Source organism: Chelonia mydas, chromosome 9 (genome assembly GCF_015237465.2).
Source record: "Chelonia mydas isolate rCheMyd1 chromosome 9, rCheMyd1.pri.v2, whole genome shotgun sequence".
NCBI lineage: Eukaryota > Metazoa > Chordata > Testudines > Cheloniidae > Chelonia > Chelonia mydas.
This window is the reverse complement of record NC_057855.1, coordinates 90,548,456-90,566,084: the sequence shown is the minus strand read 5'-3', so window position 1 is coordinate 90,566,084 and position 17,629 is coordinate 90,548,456. Positions and strand designations below refer to the sequence as shown.

The 17,629-nt window shown below is 41.5% G+C and overlaps 1 protein-coding gene across 4 annotated transcripts in view; it reads left to right on the top strand.

Annotated features, from left to right (window-relative positions):
- The window catches only part of MAMLD1 (mastermind like domain containing 1), a 96,388-nt gene that overhangs the window by 57,567 nt on the left and 21,192 nt on the right, over positions 1-17,629 (top strand). The window lies entirely within an intron of this gene.

The following is a 17,629-nucleotide window of genomic DNA, read 5'->3' as shown; positions in this document are numbered from 1 at the left end:
CACTTGAGTATCCAGGAGAGACTTGAAATACCTGTTACCAAAACTCACCAAAAAATGACCTCCTTTTGGTGAGTGCCTACCCTTCCCTAGGTAGATCTGGACTATGTGTTGAGTGGACAAAGGACAGCAGCTGTTAGGGGTTAGAAACACCATTCATTCCTCTCGAGTAACCCTTGCTGCTGAGTGACGTCTGTCCATATCCTACGTGACCTGAGAGATGTTCGTTGTGACCAAGAGCCTTTGACAAAGGGAGAGCTAAAGGAATGGGGTTCGTTCTGTGGGTGCAGGCTCAAGGGAAACAAAGTGGTTAAAATAAAAATGCAACCTCACAGCCACAATTAACTATGTTGCTAACCAGAAGCAAAACTCTGGCAGTAGAATCTGTCGGCCTGCGTTATTGAGCACAGTGGACTCTGACCAGACACCAACTGGCGTGGAATCTAATCACTTATCATTGGCCTGCACTCAGAAGAGCGGAGGATGGTCTCTGAGGTGCTGTTGAGTTTAGCTGAGGAATGACAGACAAAATTGAGGGTTTCTTTGTTCTTCACTGTACCACGGTCAGCTTTCAAACATCCAGCATGTGCCAGCAGTTCCCACACAACAGTATCTTGGCTACCATAGCTTTTTCCTGTACTAAGAATAAGAAATAAGGTAGCTCTTGGTAAATGTCAGCTTCTTAATCGTAACTAAATGTAGCTCCTTTCCACAGTGGCCATTCTAGGACTGACTCACCCTTTTCCAAATAAGTGTGCTCTTGATAGCCCCTTATTATGATGAATCTGCTTCAAACAGGCTGGTGGGAAGGGCTGAAACTCACTGATGCTGCTTATCCAAACATATGTATCATATACCACCGGGCACTTCAGGGGTTGATTAGGCATTAAAACAGAAAAAACAGGCTACAGATGTAAGGCCCTGATCCAGCAAAGCACTTAGGCACATGCATAATTTAAGAATGTGAGTAGGGTGACCAGATGTCCCGGTTTTATAGGGACAGTCCCGTTATTTGGGGCTTTGTCTTATGTAGGCACCTATTACCCTCCACCCCCGTCCCGATTTTTCACATTTGCTGTCTGTTCACCCCACATCTAAATCCCATTGTCTTCAGTGGGACTAGTCGTCCTCTTAAAAGTTAAGCATACAGTGAAGTTGTCTGCTGTATCACGGGCTAAGAGTGTTTTTCCCCCTGCTCCTGAGGACCCTGGTGCCCCGATTTTCCCTGCTTTGCATTCTGTCACACACGTTTTGAGCTCCGACATCACTGGAGTAATAGTAATAGGATGAAATTTAATAGTGAGAAGTGTAAGGTTATGCATTTAGGGATTAATAAGAATTTTAGTTGGGTACGCATCAATTAGAAGTAACAGAGGAGGAGAAGGACCTTGGAGTATTGGTTGATCACAGGACGACTGTGAGCCGCCAATGTGATATGGCTGGGCAAAAAGCTAATGCGGTCTTGGGATGCATCAGGAGAGGTATTTCCAGTAGGGATAAGGAGGTTTTAGTACCGTTATACAAGGCACTGGTGAGACCTCACCTGGAATACTGTGTGCAGTTCTGGTCTCCCATGTTTAAGAAGGATGAATTCAAATTGGAACAGGTACAGAGAAGGGCTACTAAGATGATCCGAGGAGTGGAAAACCTGTCTTATGAAAGGAGACTCAAGGAGCCTGGCTTGTTTAGCCTAACTAAAAGAAGGTTGAGGGGAGATATGATTACGCTCTATAAATATATCAAAGGGATAAATACCGGAGAGGGAGAGGAATTATTTAAGCTCAATACCAATGTGGACACAAGAACAAATGGATATAAACTCATCATCGGGAAGTTTAGACTTGAAATTAGATAAAGATTTCTAACCATCAGAGGGGTGAAGTTTTGGAATAGCCTTCCAAGGGAAGCAGTGGGGGCAAAAGATCTATCTGGCTTTAAGATTAAACTCAATAAGTTTATGGAGGAGATGGTATGATGGAATAACGTGATTTTGGTAATTAATTGAGCTTTAAATATTCATGGTAAATAGGCCTAATGGCCTGTGATGGGATGTTAGATGGGGTGGGATCTGAGTTACCCAGGAAAGAATTTTCTGTAGTATCTGGCTGGTGAATCTTGCCCATATGCTCAGGGTATAGCTGATCGCCATATTTGGGGTCGGGAAGGAATTTTCCTCCAGGGCAGATTGGAAGAGGCCCTGGAGGTTTTTCACCTTCCTCTGTAGCATGGGGCATGGGTCACTTGGTGGAGGATTCTCTGCTCCTTGAAGTCTTTAAACCACGATTTGAGGACTTCAATAGCTCAGACATAGGTGAGGTTTTTCAGGAGTGGGTGGGTGAGATTCTATGGCCTGCGTTGTGCAGGAGGTCAGACTAGATGATCATAATGCTCTCTTCTGACCTTAATATCTATGAATCTATGAATCACTGATTTATTCTTTTTAGCGAAAAAAAACTGGAAAAAATGTGCTTTGGAGATTGTCTTTAACTGGTCAGTGGCTCCTCTTCAGGCATCTTTCTTCATGCTTGGCCTGTGCTGCATTTCTAGCCTCTGCCCGCCTACAGCGAGCGAGCGTATAATTTGGGGGCTATTAGTAAAGATCAAGGACAGTTGAGACAGTGATTACAGGTGGTGATTATTTCACATGTCCACGTCAGTTAGGGAAGGTCACAGTGCCTTACTGATTTTATAAGGTAAGACTTATTACATTAATTATTTCTAAACTACACTGCTTCTCCAGGTTTTATAGCTTGTTAAGCTGCTTGTGATCAATGGTGAGTGTTGAAGATCAGGATATTTGCCCTAGGTTTTAATAACTTTGACAATTTTTAATAAAAAAAATGGCCCCGTATGCAAAATTATAAAAAATACCATAGAGAGAGCACATTCTAGACACATGAAACATCAGAATTCCAGTATACTTAAATTTCTTTGACTATTAATACTTAACTTTTTTTGTTTTATAGACAATTATTTTTTCAATTGGGTCAAAAGCACTGATGTTGAGATTTTATTCTCAATCCCGATTTCACACCAGGTTTATGCCTGTGTAATTCAGTGGATTTCAGTGGAGTTATTCCAATACACTGATGTACCTGAGAGCAGAATCGGGCCCTTTATAGTTTATTACCACCACCTCTCCATCACAACCAGAAACGAATAGAACTATTCAAACACAGACTGATCGTTGCATTAAAGGACAACAAGTAAAAGATCAGGAAGGGGAGGCAAATAGCTTCTCCATCTTTAAAAGTAGTAACTGTTAATAGAGAACAATATGGAGAAATATGTTAAGAGGAAATTAACATAGTACCCTGGAATGTTGTTTGGTGTTTTGAAATCATCCCCCTACTCTGTGCATGCGTGTGTGTGTATATGTGACTAAAATTTATAAAGAGAAGGCATAGTGCTTTCTTCTTTTGAGCAAGAGATGCGGCTTTGTACAGAAGAAGGAGGAGAGAATGGCTGGTGGCCAGTTGGAGGAAGAACAATAAAGCATGAAACTGGATCTTTGCAGCGGGCAGAGCAGCATGGGGAATGGAGCAGCTGCTGTGACATAGACTAAGTGTGAGCTGCGTTGTTGTTGTTGTTACATGTTAAAGAGAAGACTCTGCATTCCAAAAGCTGGAGTAACCTACTGATGTCTCGCAGCTATATGGTTTTTTTTGTACTTCAGAGATTAAAATATATCATGTAGCTTAGTCAGACTGTTTTCAAAATTGCATAGTGCCTGGACAATTGGTAAATCTGATAATGTCTAATCTTCTCTCATCTGAAGTGCTGTGTCTTCATTGTTGAGCATTGACAGATATTGATTTAGTCACTGACAGTTTGCATTTTGTGATATTGGAAAGCCTGGTACTGCTAGCATTGGTCGTGTAGATTATATTCAAGCTTTTATTTTGCTCATGTAGTATAGATCCATGCAGAGTGAAATTACGCACACCAATTTGGATTCATAAATTTACACTACAGAGAAGGACATGAAAGGCCAAATTGTCAAAAGTGGTCTCCAAAAATATCATGCACACTTTTCCACACTTAGGAGATTCTGTGGTCTCAGAGGTTTGTCAGGTTCTGGACACGTGGCAGGTTGGAAAGGAGAGCACAAACTGCATTTGCCCAGATAGACCGGATAGCTGTGCATCGCTCTGATTTGCATGCAGTGCAGTTTGCACTTGCAGATCTGTATTCTTGCATGTCAAAAATGTAGTGCCTGATTCTCGTCTGATGTAATATTGCCTTCAGTGGAATTACTCTTGATTCCTATTGGCATGAGAAGAAAACTGCGTCCTTGAATGAGGAAATGAAGGTCCCCAGAAGGTTAAAGGTGGGCAAATGAGCACACTGCAATGTTAGTGGCTGAGTTCAGGTTGCTTTGAAAGGAGCAGGTTGGGACACTTTCAGTCTTCTTGGGCCCAAATTTGACATGTAGTAAAACTGTGTAGAACATGGTAAGAGACTGGCATCTAGATTGTGTAAGTATCTTAAAAACAAAATACCATTTTACTGATTGTTTTGCAGAGGATATAAATAATAAATCGCCATCCTTTGGGTGTGACACACTGCACATTCCTGAGCTCCCCTTGCTCTGCGGCAGCCAAACATGCTATTCCTAGAGCTCTGTGCATTCCTGCTGACATGTGGGATAGCTGTACAGAGAGGAGTCAACAAAAGGTATGTTGGCTTCAGCTCTGTTGCCAAAACCATGGGAGGGAAGAATGGAGAGGAGCAAAAATCAGCCGGAAAACAATTCTATTTATAGGATGAATGGTCAGACTTGCATCTTGCTATTGAGTGGTGCATGGAGAAGAGTAAGAAAGTGATGAAGCAGACTGAAATGAAGAGTGCGAAAATACTAAAGGGGCTTGACTGTATTTCTTTAGCTGAGGGGAAAGCTAGTAATACGGTGTCTGAGTTGGCAGCATAAATTATAGGTAGCAAAGCAGAATGAAAACCCGTCAACTGGATTATTTAAGGTGTTTTTCCTTTTTGCATTTGAGCTAATGTTTTGTTTCTGAGCCTAAGCTCTTGCATTTAGAAACAAACCTGAAGAAGAAATTTGCAGTTCTAATTGTACACTAACCCAGTGCTTTGGTGTTAAAGGTGCCCTGTTATATTCTCCATCACATTATATTCATTTACCTTTTATCTATATAGGCATAAACATTTGAATACCCTGGGACTGAGTCTCCCAATGCCATGCACCATGGTGGTCATTTACACCAGTGGAAAGTCAGCCTATAGTGGGTGCAAAATGCTGATATTCTGGCTGGGTAGCTGCTCTGGTGTAAATGGATAAGCATTCTGAAAAGCAATTGAGAATCAGGCTCCTTGAATCTAAGTACGTCCAAATCTTGTTGTGACTTTAGGGGAAAATACCCCGTGTTTTAAACGCCCAGATGTTGCATGGAGACGTGTCTAGCAGAGAGAGCGTCCAAGCTGTCCTGCATGAATAAACCTTTAGTTGATCAGACTAAAAACTGCTGGCCAGATTTCATCTGTGTCTTCTGGGAACATTTTTGAAAAGTGTCAGATTTAGTTTCTTCAGTGCCACTTAGAAAGAAGTTCCAATTGGGTTTTGTTTTGGGTTTGTTTGGGGGGTTGTTGTTTTTTTTGATGGTTAGAAAAGTGTTCTTGTTTTTTAATATTACTTCTTTACTAGTGCCGTGGAGAAGAAGAACGGATTTGATTTCAAAGGATATTGCTAGTGATAGTACAATGCGGAGCCCAGGCCTTTGAGGGTGTGGAGAGCTTCTAAAGGCAAAGCAACAAGCCCTTCAGCTAATTAAGTGCCTTTGAATGGTGAATAAAGGATGCTGGTGATGAATCAGGATTACAGAAAGCAATAAGTCTGAGCCTGGAGTTTGACCTCGCCACATACTTTCCTCACAGATGTGAAAATATCTGCTTGAATGGTCATTTCTGCTTTTACATTTATTTGTGCAATTGGAATTGTTTTTCTCAATCTTGTAGGGTGTTTTTTTCCCCTCCTTTCAACAGTCTCAAAGGAGCCCTCACGAAACTGTTATAGATTGGTCTTTTTTTTCCCCCAAGGCAAATGTTAAAAACATTTTAGAAACTCAGAGATAAACTCTTCAAAACCTGTGGTGGACTTGGCCACTTAATGTCCAGTGAGAGGGTCCCGCAGTTAATGCAACAATTCGAAATGCAAGAGTTAGGAATTCAATTGCAAAGACTAGTTTTAATTTAAATCAGATTTATTTTTATATAATTATTTTCCTTTACATGTTTAAATTGTGGGCACCCTTCTCTTGTACCAGAGTTTTCTGGATTTCGGGGTATGTCTGCATTGTAAAATGAGCCTTTGTAGTCAAATCTTTAAACTTCTTTGGTTTGTGGATCTGACAATATCTTAAAAACTCTTCATAGTGCATCAGCCTCAGAGGAACAATCCATGCAGGACAGTAGTTACCAGTAAACCATCTCCTGCTGTAAATGGAAGACCAGAAACTAAATTAATTTTACCACCTCATCCCGTCATCACCCCCTTATTTTTTTCTGAAAATTGCTAGGAAGCTCTGTCAAAGCGGAAACTCTTTCCTTGATCCATCACGCTCTCACCTTCTTAAATTTATTTTCCCCTTAACAATACAGAACAAGTCCATGCCAGCAGCACAGTTCGTTCAGCACTTATGGCATGAGCAACCCTGCAAAAATAAATGAGTGTGTTCACTCAAGCTGCAGAAACAGAAAAGAATCTTAGGGTTTATAGTAAAGAGGGGTGCCTGGGGGGATATTACGCAAAATATCTTTCTTGCCTCTTCCCCACATGACAAGATGAGGATGTATAAAATGCGTGCACATTCATACACGTAGTATTTTAAAATTGCTGTTGGAGGTGTGGGCTGCATCTGTCCGAGGGGGAGCGTAAGCCAGTAATTGAAAGAGATTCAGAAACAAGCCTGGAATTTTACCCTAACACTCTGTCTTTAATTAACTTCCTTGTACCTAGGAATTGAAGCACATGGGATGTGCTACAGCTTTGTACCACAAATGTTCATAGACCCCAGCAATACTACAGTACTTGCATGGTGAGCAGAGGACATTGCACATCATGCAAAGTTCTCTGCCTTAGCACTGAAATAAAGCTTGCTTTTGTGGTTTTAAGTCAGTCCCTTCGTGTTGCTTTAAGCAACAAATGCGCTGTTGTTTCTCTTTGTTTAACAGTAGTAGAAGGGGAAGCGGGGGGAAACCCTCCCTCAAATGTGTAAGGAAAGTGACATGATCATGTTAAAAAGTGTCTCATTAGCTTTAAGTGGAGCCAGATTCTGCCACCCTTTCTCGGATGTAGTAATACCCTACTCTCCAGGACGCCCCATTGACTTCAGTGGGGATGCACCTCAAGTAACGGTATCAGACTCTTGCCCACGGAGTGTGCATGTGGGTGGGTTGTTGTTTTTTTTAGTTTCTTACCAAAAAGACTTTCGGAGCAAGAGCCCATCCTGTAAACCTTGATGAGTAACTTTTCCTTCCATGAACCCCATTGAGTAAAACGGCAGTACTTGCAAGTACAGTTACAGGACTGGGCCCGAACTACAGATTTTCATTTAAAACATTTTTAAGCCTTTATTGGCACAAAAAGCATCTGACCATAGAAACCTTTCATAGGTTCATAGATTCCCAGGCCAGAAGGGACCATTGTGGTGGTCTAGTCTGACCTATGGCCTGTGCTCTACAGCAGAACTTCTCCACAATAATTCCTAGAGCGGATCTTTAAGAAAAACATCCAATCTTCATTTTAAAATTGCCAGTGATGGAGCATGTACCATGACCCTTGTAAATTGTTCCAATGGTTAATTGCCCTTTCTGATAAAAATGTACACCTTATTTCCTGTATGAATTTGTTTTCTACTTCCAGCCATTGAATTGTCTTTTATACCTTTCTCTGCTAAATTTAAAAGCCCTTGTTTGAATATTTGTTCCCCATGTAGGTACTTATAAACTGCGATCTAGTCACCCTTTAAACCTTCCCTTTGTTAAGCTAAATAGATTGAGTCTATCACTCCAAGGCAGGTTTTCTAATCATTTAATCATACTTATGGCTCTTCCCTGAACCCTCGCCAATTTTACAACACCCTTCTTGAATTGTGGACACCAGAACTGGACACAGTATTCCTTCAACAGTTGCACCAGTGCCAAATACAGAGGTAAAAAAGGTCTCTGCTTGTACTCAAGAAAGATTCCCCTGTTTATGCATCCTAGCATCACATTAGCTCTTTTGGCTGCAGCATCACACTGGGAACTCACATTCAGCTGATTTTCCACCATGACCCCCAAATCTTTTTCAAAGTCCCTGCTTCCCAGGGTAGAGTCCCCCAAACCTGTAAGTATGACCTGAATTGTTCCTAGATGTATATATTTCTATTTTGCTATATTAAAACACACATTTTTCGCTTGCATCCAGCTTACCAAGTGATCCAGGTCATTCTGTATCAATGACCTGTCCTTTTCATTATTTACCGCTCTCACAATTTTTGTCATCTGCAAACTTTACATTTTATTCTTCTGGGTCATTGATAAAAATGTTAACTAGCATAGAGCCAGAAACAGATCTGTATGGGCTCCCACTAGAAACATGCCTGCTCAATAATAATTTCTCATCTTACAATTACATTTTGAGACCAGTTTAATTTATAAACAACTGAACAAAGGTTGGTAACTTTTTCTTGATTGTGCCCTTATCTTCGAAGGGACTTAAACACTCTGAACATTTGAGTTTCAAATGGGAATACAGAGGGACCCTTTCTCATTAGTTAGTGCCTAGAGGGCATCACAATGAAGTTATCTGAATGCAGAGTCTGCCTGCGTCTCATTTATAAAAAGACCATGAATAGTGATTTAGCCGATGGCCAAGGGATGCTACTTGTGTTTTCACTTGTAAGTTCATACAACCATAACTCCCATATTAAAAAGGTGTGTATGTGTGTGTTGTACTCATGAATGCCAAGGAGTATTTTCCATTACCCTAATGTGGGCCTGATCCCATTTTCCTCCCATACTGGAAACTCTCATTGACTTCACTACCTCTAACCTCCGATTCTTGCCATATTTGAGGAAGATTTTTTTTTTAAATACAGGCAAAGGATTTCCAAAAGTGACTAGTGATTTTTGGAGAGCCCTAAAGGGGCCTGATTGTCAGAAAACTTCAATGTGTCTCACCTTGGGCACCCAAAATCATGAGTCACTTTTGAAAATCCTTTGCCAAAGTATTTTGAAAACATGATTTATATGGTCATAGTGATTACTCAGACCCCACCCTCTGCTATGTGTCTATTTTACAAGGCAAAAATATTTAAAGAAAGAACCAAAAGCTGATGTCACATAAACAGGGGGGGAAAAATCATTTTGAGGGTTGGTAAACTGTGTGACTGAAATATGAAGGCAGGTTTGGAGGGTGGGGGAAATACAGTCAGCTACTTGGTCAATCTGGTTATGCCACTTCGGTAGTTTTTGGCCTTGGTGAAAGAAGTACTGAACAACAACAACAACAAAAGTGCAAACCTGTTCTTTTTCAGATGCAATACCTAGAAATAACTTTCCTGGTAAAATGAACTCAGTTTCTTTCTTTCTCTTTTTCTCTGGGCATTTTGGAGAAATTTCAGTGCGTGGGTGGGGGAAAACAGACAAGTGGCTGTAAACAGGAACTGATATTGTCTCTGCTTCTGAATGGGAAGAGAACTGAACTGGCTTCATTGGTTTCTCTCATACATCTGTGTATCTGGAAACACTGGGATGATTCAGAGTTTGCTGATTAATACAGGAGCAAGCAAAATGGTGCGAATTAACTGCCATTACAGATCTGCTCTGTGTGGCAAATATGCCCCTGGAACAAATGCTCGTCTATGAAAATGGCTTAGAGAAAAAGGTAAAGGGTCTTAAATACAAATTAGGCGCAGTCGCTTCAAAGCTGTTAACGTTAATGTGAGAAAGCGAGACACTATTACGAGCTGCCTTCAATAATTCTGCCCATTTAGGAAGCAAATCAGCCTGCTCTCTTTGGCTTTGCAATATTTCTGTTTCAAGTACTTAGGTCTGTTTCAAGTATCATACACTAATCACTGATAGAAATTCACAATCAAAATGTAGCAGCCTCTTAGGACTCTGAAGGCTAATCACTCTAGGACATGTACATGCTGAAGTTTAATTTTTTATGCTGTATTCAGGGGGAACATATGACTATATTGCTATGTCATTCTAACAATGTCTCTTGGCCATTTAAAAAATATTAGGCCTGTCCTACCATTTAACTGTTTGAGGTCCAAGTGCAGGACATTAAAAAAAAAAAAAAGTGGGTTGAATTTCTTTAGCATAGCTAGTATTATCTATAAAATCCAGTGCCATGCGTTAACATTTCTGATGCCAATGATTACCAGGGATGAAAATGAGACACTAAAGACAGAAAAAAACTTGATGAATAGAGGGTAGGTAGTTAGTTTTACTGTTTACATTGCAGTATTCCCTAAAAGGTCCGAGTCAGGATCAGGAGCCCCCCACTTGTACAAATATATCTGAGATGGTCCCTGCCTGAAGGCTTTACTGTTGAAGGCCGCGATCCTGCAAAGACTTGAGAACATGCTTAACTTCACACACTGGGAGTAGTCCCATGACTTCGACAGGACTACTCAGATGTGTAAAGTTAATCACATGTGTAAGTCTTCACAGGATCAAGGTCTAAACTGACGAAAGGGTAGAGAAAAGGGATGCAGCAGAGTGATGATTGGCAAATGTCATATTAGTCCAATGATTTTTTTTTAATGGTATGAACTTTGATGTAGTGTTTCACATCAGTTCCAACGTGGCTTTTAATAGCCTTTTTTATGCAAGTTTAAGAATTATTCTTTAAATTTCTGTGACTTTGAGCACGTTCACAGTGTAGTTTGTTTCACCGATTATTTTTATTCCATAGGGGGTTGGGTTTCAGGGAGAATCAGGCATAAAGGAGATAAAACCTTCCCTTTGCAAAGGTGGCGAGAGGTGGCAGGGGGGCTGACCCTCATCTGCCATTTCATCTACAACAGTGACAACAGCAAATGAGAAGAAACCCTTAAAAGGCTCTTTTTGGAATCGCAGCCCCCTAATGTTAATACTTTTCTTCCATTTCCAGAAAGGTTAGGACGTACTATCAGGGGACAGCATTAATATCCCCAACATAAACAAATCAATTTTAGTTGGTACTTAAAGACTGAGGACTTTTGGGAGCCTCGCCTTGAATACTGAGTGTGTTGAATTCTAATATTTCCTGTTGGCTAACACAATATTAAGTATATGCTCTTGCTCTCTGATTTACAAGGCACTTACATTTGGATAGGTTATTTTCCCCTACCATGACTATAGTGGGGTTTGTTTTAAACAGTGAATGATCTTAAATCTATTCTTTTTATTTCACACGGCTGTTTTTGTGATCCTTTCTTTGTTAAATCAGCATACGTTCCTTTTTTAAATAACTTTATTCAGTTTTCTGTTGGGAAATGTGGTGTTTAACAGAAAAATTGCATAACAAGGATGAGTTACTTTTTTTGCCCCCTTTTCCCAAGAGATGTCCCGTGACTTCCTCTATTACTCCATTAATCGCTATAGCTCAAAATTCATTCTGATCAAAGGAGCAGAATGAGGTTGAAAAGTGCAGATTCTGGCAATTGACTTGACTGTTTAGATTCCCTGCTGAGCTCATTTACATCTGGAATTAAGCTGTTCCTGCTGTATTTTTCCTGCTGTATTTTTGCTCTTCAGTTTATTGACAATAGTACTCTTTCCAGCCCCGTCCTCATGGGGGGCACAGCGCTGAAGGAAGAGCAATAACCATGGGCTGACCATTCAGATTACTTTGACTGAGATTCAGAACAGAATTTCTCTAGGATCTGTAGAACCAAAGTCCTGCCACGGTACTAGTGAGGCTACATAATCTGCTTGTGAATTTTCAGTGTCTGTCTTTTGATCTCATTATGTATTTCAGTATAGAACCTGCTAACTGAACAGAACCTCACGAGAAACTGAAGTAAATACAGGACACACACACACACACACACACCCGCCTTATGCAATCGTTCCATTCCGGAAAGCCTTGCGTAACTCGAATTTTGTGTAAGTCGGAAACGTATACCCTTACATTATGCAAAAATTTCCTCAACTCGAAAATCCTATTTCTGGTTTATGGAACTTTTTCTGTAAGTTCAAATTTGCGTAAGTCGGGTCTTGCGTAACTCAGGAAGCGTCTGTAATTAAGTTTGTGTGTTTTATTTAAGCACCGTGTTTTCATCTTCTTCAGCTATACCTGGATCATTACCTATGCTTCAAGTGAAGAAGACATCATTTTAAAATACGTAAGGAAAAAAATTGTAAACCTCTTGAAGTCTCTGGTGAAAGTCTTACTTTACCATATAATGGCTTAGTTAAAAGATGCAATTGACTTTAATGTCTCTGTATTCTAAGATCAGGTCTTGGTACCATGAAGTGCTTCTGGATTTCTGAAGTGTATGTGTGTAAAATATATAATGTCCTTGGCAGTTTGGTGCCTGATCTTGTCTTCTTCATGCACCCCAAATTTCCACTGATGTCACTGGGAGTTCTGAGTGCACAAGGAATGCGGTGTGGGGCCCTCGATGTGATAATTGTTTTATGATTAAACCGCTCCCAAAAGTGTGCTAGATGCTTCACAGACAACAGAGATAGATACATTCCCTGCCCTCAACAGAGACTCACATATCATTGAACTGACTTATTGTTGCTGAAATGTGAATGGCACTCCGTTATCGGAGAATATTGTGTATTGAATGGTTTAAGAGTACTTAAGATTAGCATGAGCAGAGAGAGAGAGTGATGTTATCATTATGTACTGACTGGCGTTCTGAAAAGATGTGAGTAGAGCCAGTCAACAATTTTCTGTACATGTTTTGTTTGTTTGTTTAATTTTCGTTTTGTTTTGTTTTTTAAAAAAGGGAAATTTCTGCTTTCATTTAAAGTTGTCTTTTTTTTTTTCACCCCCAAAACCTGAAAATTTTCCACTTTTGGTTTTTCTGGAAAATCCCAACTATTGCAAGAAAAACTTGAATTTTGTTTTCATCAAAATTATTTGTGGAGGGGTGGAACAGGGAAAATTCTTTGCACAACCAGCTCTGTGTGTGAGCTTTTTTTCTGATGCACACGCGGACAGGCTGCGATTTTAATTTAAAAATGAGCAACTGTCCTGAATTAGAGTTCCTGTGTGAAATGAAGTCAGAGGGAAGGTCCAGATTGTACCTGATTTACCCATTCTAGCTTTCCATGGTGTGGAACTGTGTCAGTTTTAACATGTTGGAGTCTTCCCAGATTCTGCATGGACTCTCTTTAAGCAAGAAATGTTGTTACACTATGGGGCAGTAATTTAGCTCTCTCCAGGACGTCTTGTTTTGTTTACATACAAGTGTGAACAATACTGAGGGTTACCTAGGGGCTTCTGAAAGAATGATGATGTCCAGATGCCACTGTAAAGAAGATCTTGTCTCTAGAGTACTAATCCTTGCCCCTATCTCTCTCTTAATTAAACGTTTTAGGGGCAGTTACATAATTGCTTTCTAGATTACTGCAAAGTGTAACTAAATGGTAAAGTTGTTTTGTACCCTCTCACAAAGTTTTTTTTTGCATTCTAACTGGGAGCAGATATTTTTAAAACCGTGACCACTATAATAACCCTTTCCAAACCAGACCTTTGTGTCTGAAAATCTGGACTCCGAGGGAAATATAGAGTGCCTTTGCGTGCCCATGGTGTAACCTAAGAGCTTTAGCAAATAAGAAGGAATTAAAGTAATTCATAGTAACAGAGGCATGAAAACTCAAGTGACCTTCTGTAAATTCTCTGTGTGCATTTCTACCCCAGTGACACTATTTCCTCTCCTGTAACACTGTTCCTCCACGCCTTTGCTGCTCAGAAAACAAACAGCTACTCGTCTGGGAAACTGGCACGCATGTTTGCGAATACGTTACAGGCTTGAACGCGTATTTGTAACAGCAATTCATGATTGGGATGACGGGAAGGAAATGAGCAGGAAACATCATATTCTATCTCTCTTTGAAATCTTGCTCGTGAAAGATACGGTTACCACCATAATGATCGAATGCTAACTGATTCATTGTGCTGTGAGGCGGAGGAGCCAGGCGGGTTGTCTTCTTACTCAAACTCCACTTTGGTTTAGTTGCTGAGGAAGGGCAGGAGAGGGTTAGAAAGCTGCTGCCCCTGCATCCAGTGCGTGTTTTTCTCAGAAAAGAAGAGGCGCCGCCAGCCAAGGGCTCTTTCCTTTGGAACCTGCGGCTGAGCAGGGCCCCTTTGGCTTGCAAAACGAAGCGGGCGGGCAGACAGCCCCTTTCCTGAATCCCAGGCAGGCAGGCAGGCACCAGGCGGCTGAAGGAAGAGAGGCACCAGGCTGAATTAGATTGCCTCACTGTCCAAAGCAGGCAGTCAGAGAGTCAGGCTTAATTGGTTTGCAGCTGTTCATTTTTCCCTTCCCCCTCTCCCCTGTGTCCTTTCCCCCTCCTCCTATCTGACCCCCACACCCACCATCACTCTAGCAGAACGGAAACCTCGCCAAGCTGGGAAGAAGTATCTGAATTGTCTGACTAATTTTTAGCAGCTTTTATACCCTTCCCTAAAGAGCAGCGGCAAAGAGGAAGGAAAGTAAAGCCTTTTAAGCAACAAACAAACAAACAAACCCTTCAGCAAAACCAAGTAATTTTAGTTGCACTGTATTTTTATTTATTTTTTTGGTGTGTATTTGGTGCAGGTGATGGTGTTGCGGTGTTTTGTTGTTGCTGAGTGGCTGAAGGCCAGTCTTTCCTCACTGTCCTTTAGCTGTTGCAAGCTGCGGCCAAGTGACCAGTGATTTTTGGGTGCTGTTGACAGAGACCTTTTAAAGGGGTTTCACTTTCAGAAAGTGCGAAACAACAGCCCTCTGGAAAATAGGCCAAGTTAGAGTGTCTCAAGTTGGGCCCCTAAAATCACTGGTCAGTTCTGAAAATCTTGGCCTTCAATCTTAATTCTCAGGTTGTGTATGTTCAGGATGGGAGGATGCAATGGGAATTTTACACATCCTTGGTTTAGTTTAATTTTTGCACAGTTTACATTCTCCAAGCTGTATTGAAGATGATGGGATTGTGATCTTTCCCAGGCAGAAATGACAGGCACTGTTTGCCTCATATTCTCTCGATCCCATTGCATTCTCTGACTTCCTGGGGTCTACCTTTACAAACTGCACCCACGTGGGACTGAGATTCACCCAAGAGGAAACTTCACTTTAATATGATGCTCTTCTCTAATATCTTAGAAGTTGGGTGCCAACTCTTCTTTAGAATTATGACTGTCATGGTGGCTTCTTCAGAAAGAGGAGATGAGTATCAATCCCCCTTTCTTTTTGATCCATGCACCTTCACTTCTGTAAGTCCATCTACAAGCCCCATGGCTTCTTACAGTATCCTCTGAGTCAGGGTTTGAGGTTACCATGCCAAAAGAGCTCATGTCACAGAAGTTGGCCCCTTGGAAAAAACAACAATTTGATACATACCAGAGGAAAGACTCTGGAAGATGCAGCAGAGCATTTGTCAACTCCAGCGTAATTATTCGTCCTGTGAAGCGGCCCAGTTCTACTCCGGATCTTGGCATCTCTGACTGTTCTTTACTCAAGAGCTCATATGCTGGATGCTGTAGTTTAGACAATCTCTAAATTATTTGCACTGCAGTGAAGTACTACCTGAACTAGTATCTGGGAGAGACCGTGAGGGATTCCTCTTCCAGAACCAGCATGGTTTGCAATATCTTCAGGATTGGGGGGTACACAGTCCAAAAGTTCTTGGGTTTCTTTTTCCTGAAAAATGTTTATCACCTCACTGTTCTTGAGCTGAGGATCATCAGAAAAACTGTCTGATCCATTAGAGAATTCCTGTAGGACCAAGCCATCATGATCTGCTTGGACAAAGCCTCTGAAATGGCATTTGCCTCATCACACTAAGGTGTCAAAACATCTTGTTTTGGTGAGGAAGCACTTTTTTTGTTTCCTTACTTCCTTGGTGCTTCTGGTTTTAAGGGCCTGCCACTCAGCCCTGCTGGTGGGACTCCAGTTATCTATCAATTCACCCAGGTGGATGGATCCTGCTTTGCAGACAGGGTTTTAGCTCTGCTGGTATCCAAGTGGCAGTCTGCTTTTCTGGGTCCGTTCATCTCCAGCAGCAATGTCAAGCTAACCCAGTTTTGCAGCTTGTGTCAAGTGCCAGAGGGAACTTTTCTGGATGTCTCTTTAATTCCTGTGCTCGTAGAATTTAGTATATATTTTCCCTCCATTCCAGTGATTCACATGGTCCTTGGGGGTGGAAGTGGGAGAAGAGAAGGGAGGCCATAACCCAGGGCTGGTTCATTCCTCTGCTAAAGCCAGTTGTGGATGTGCTTTTTCCCCCTCTCAGCCCAGATCTTTTGTCCCAGTAGCATATTGGGCCTCCCAACTTATTATGGTATCCACAGGTATGTTCCCTAGAGTGTCCTAGATATCTTCCTTCAGGTCACTGGATCTTCAGTGCCTTAGTGACAGCGTAAGGGAGTGAAAACACCCTAGTGAATTGAACCAGCATGCAGTGAATCTATGGCCATGTGATGTGGGAGCAATCAAGAGTTTAAGGTATGCTAATCTGTTTATATAGGAAATACTTGCTGGGAGTTTATTTTTATGATGTCTGCATTAGTATAAACCAGAGCTTGAAGTGGGCACCAGTTCTGTGTTTTGACACATTTCTCTTACTCCACAAGTGGGGCAAGGGAGGCCTTTGTAGGGTCGGGCGGTTCTGGGAGCAAGTACTGTGGTGGGTGGGAGGATTTGTGTCTGTGGGAACGTTTATTAAGAAGTAAGGTGGATCTGGGATTTTTTTTTTTTAAATCTGTTCAACATGTACCTTTGTAGTGGCTCTGGCAGGGAGAGAGGGGAACGAAAACCTGCTCCACATGAGCCCTACAAAGGCGCTGAGCCTCGTGTCTCAGAGGGGAAAACTGTTGTGGTGAAATCTGGTGAAATCAGAAACCTTTTTCAATACAGATAAAAATCTTGTGAATGAAAGTATAACCTGAATTTTAATGAGAGCGGGTTACGTACCTGCAGGCCAGATCCAGGAGTTGTCACTTCTTTGTGAGAAGAGAGGCTATCACTGCACCCCCGCAATGGCATCTCCAAAAACCACTGAGTTCTTGCTCTCCCATATCCTCAGTGGGAGGAGGCAGGAATCCAGGGCAGTGTTTGGCCTCAGGACAATCTAGCATAGATACTCCCAGATCTGACCTCCAGCATCTTGTGAGATTCCTCTAGCCCCTAGCTGTGTGAAGCTAGCATAGGGCCCTACATCAGTGCTGCCTTTGCATGCCAGTCTGTACAACCAGAATGAAGGGAGCCTGAATTTGGCCAGCCATGAGGAATTTCTTGAATCCCATCATAGCCCTTTTAATGATGGGGAGTGGTAGGTTCTGTTTTGTCCTGAGTTAATAACCAGTTCCTCATTTAAAAATAACCCTGCAATTAAAACAAAATGCCTAACGATTTAGGATGTGACACTGCAGCACAACCAGTCTTCCTCGGCGTTGGGTCACTCCTGCTCTGAATATTTC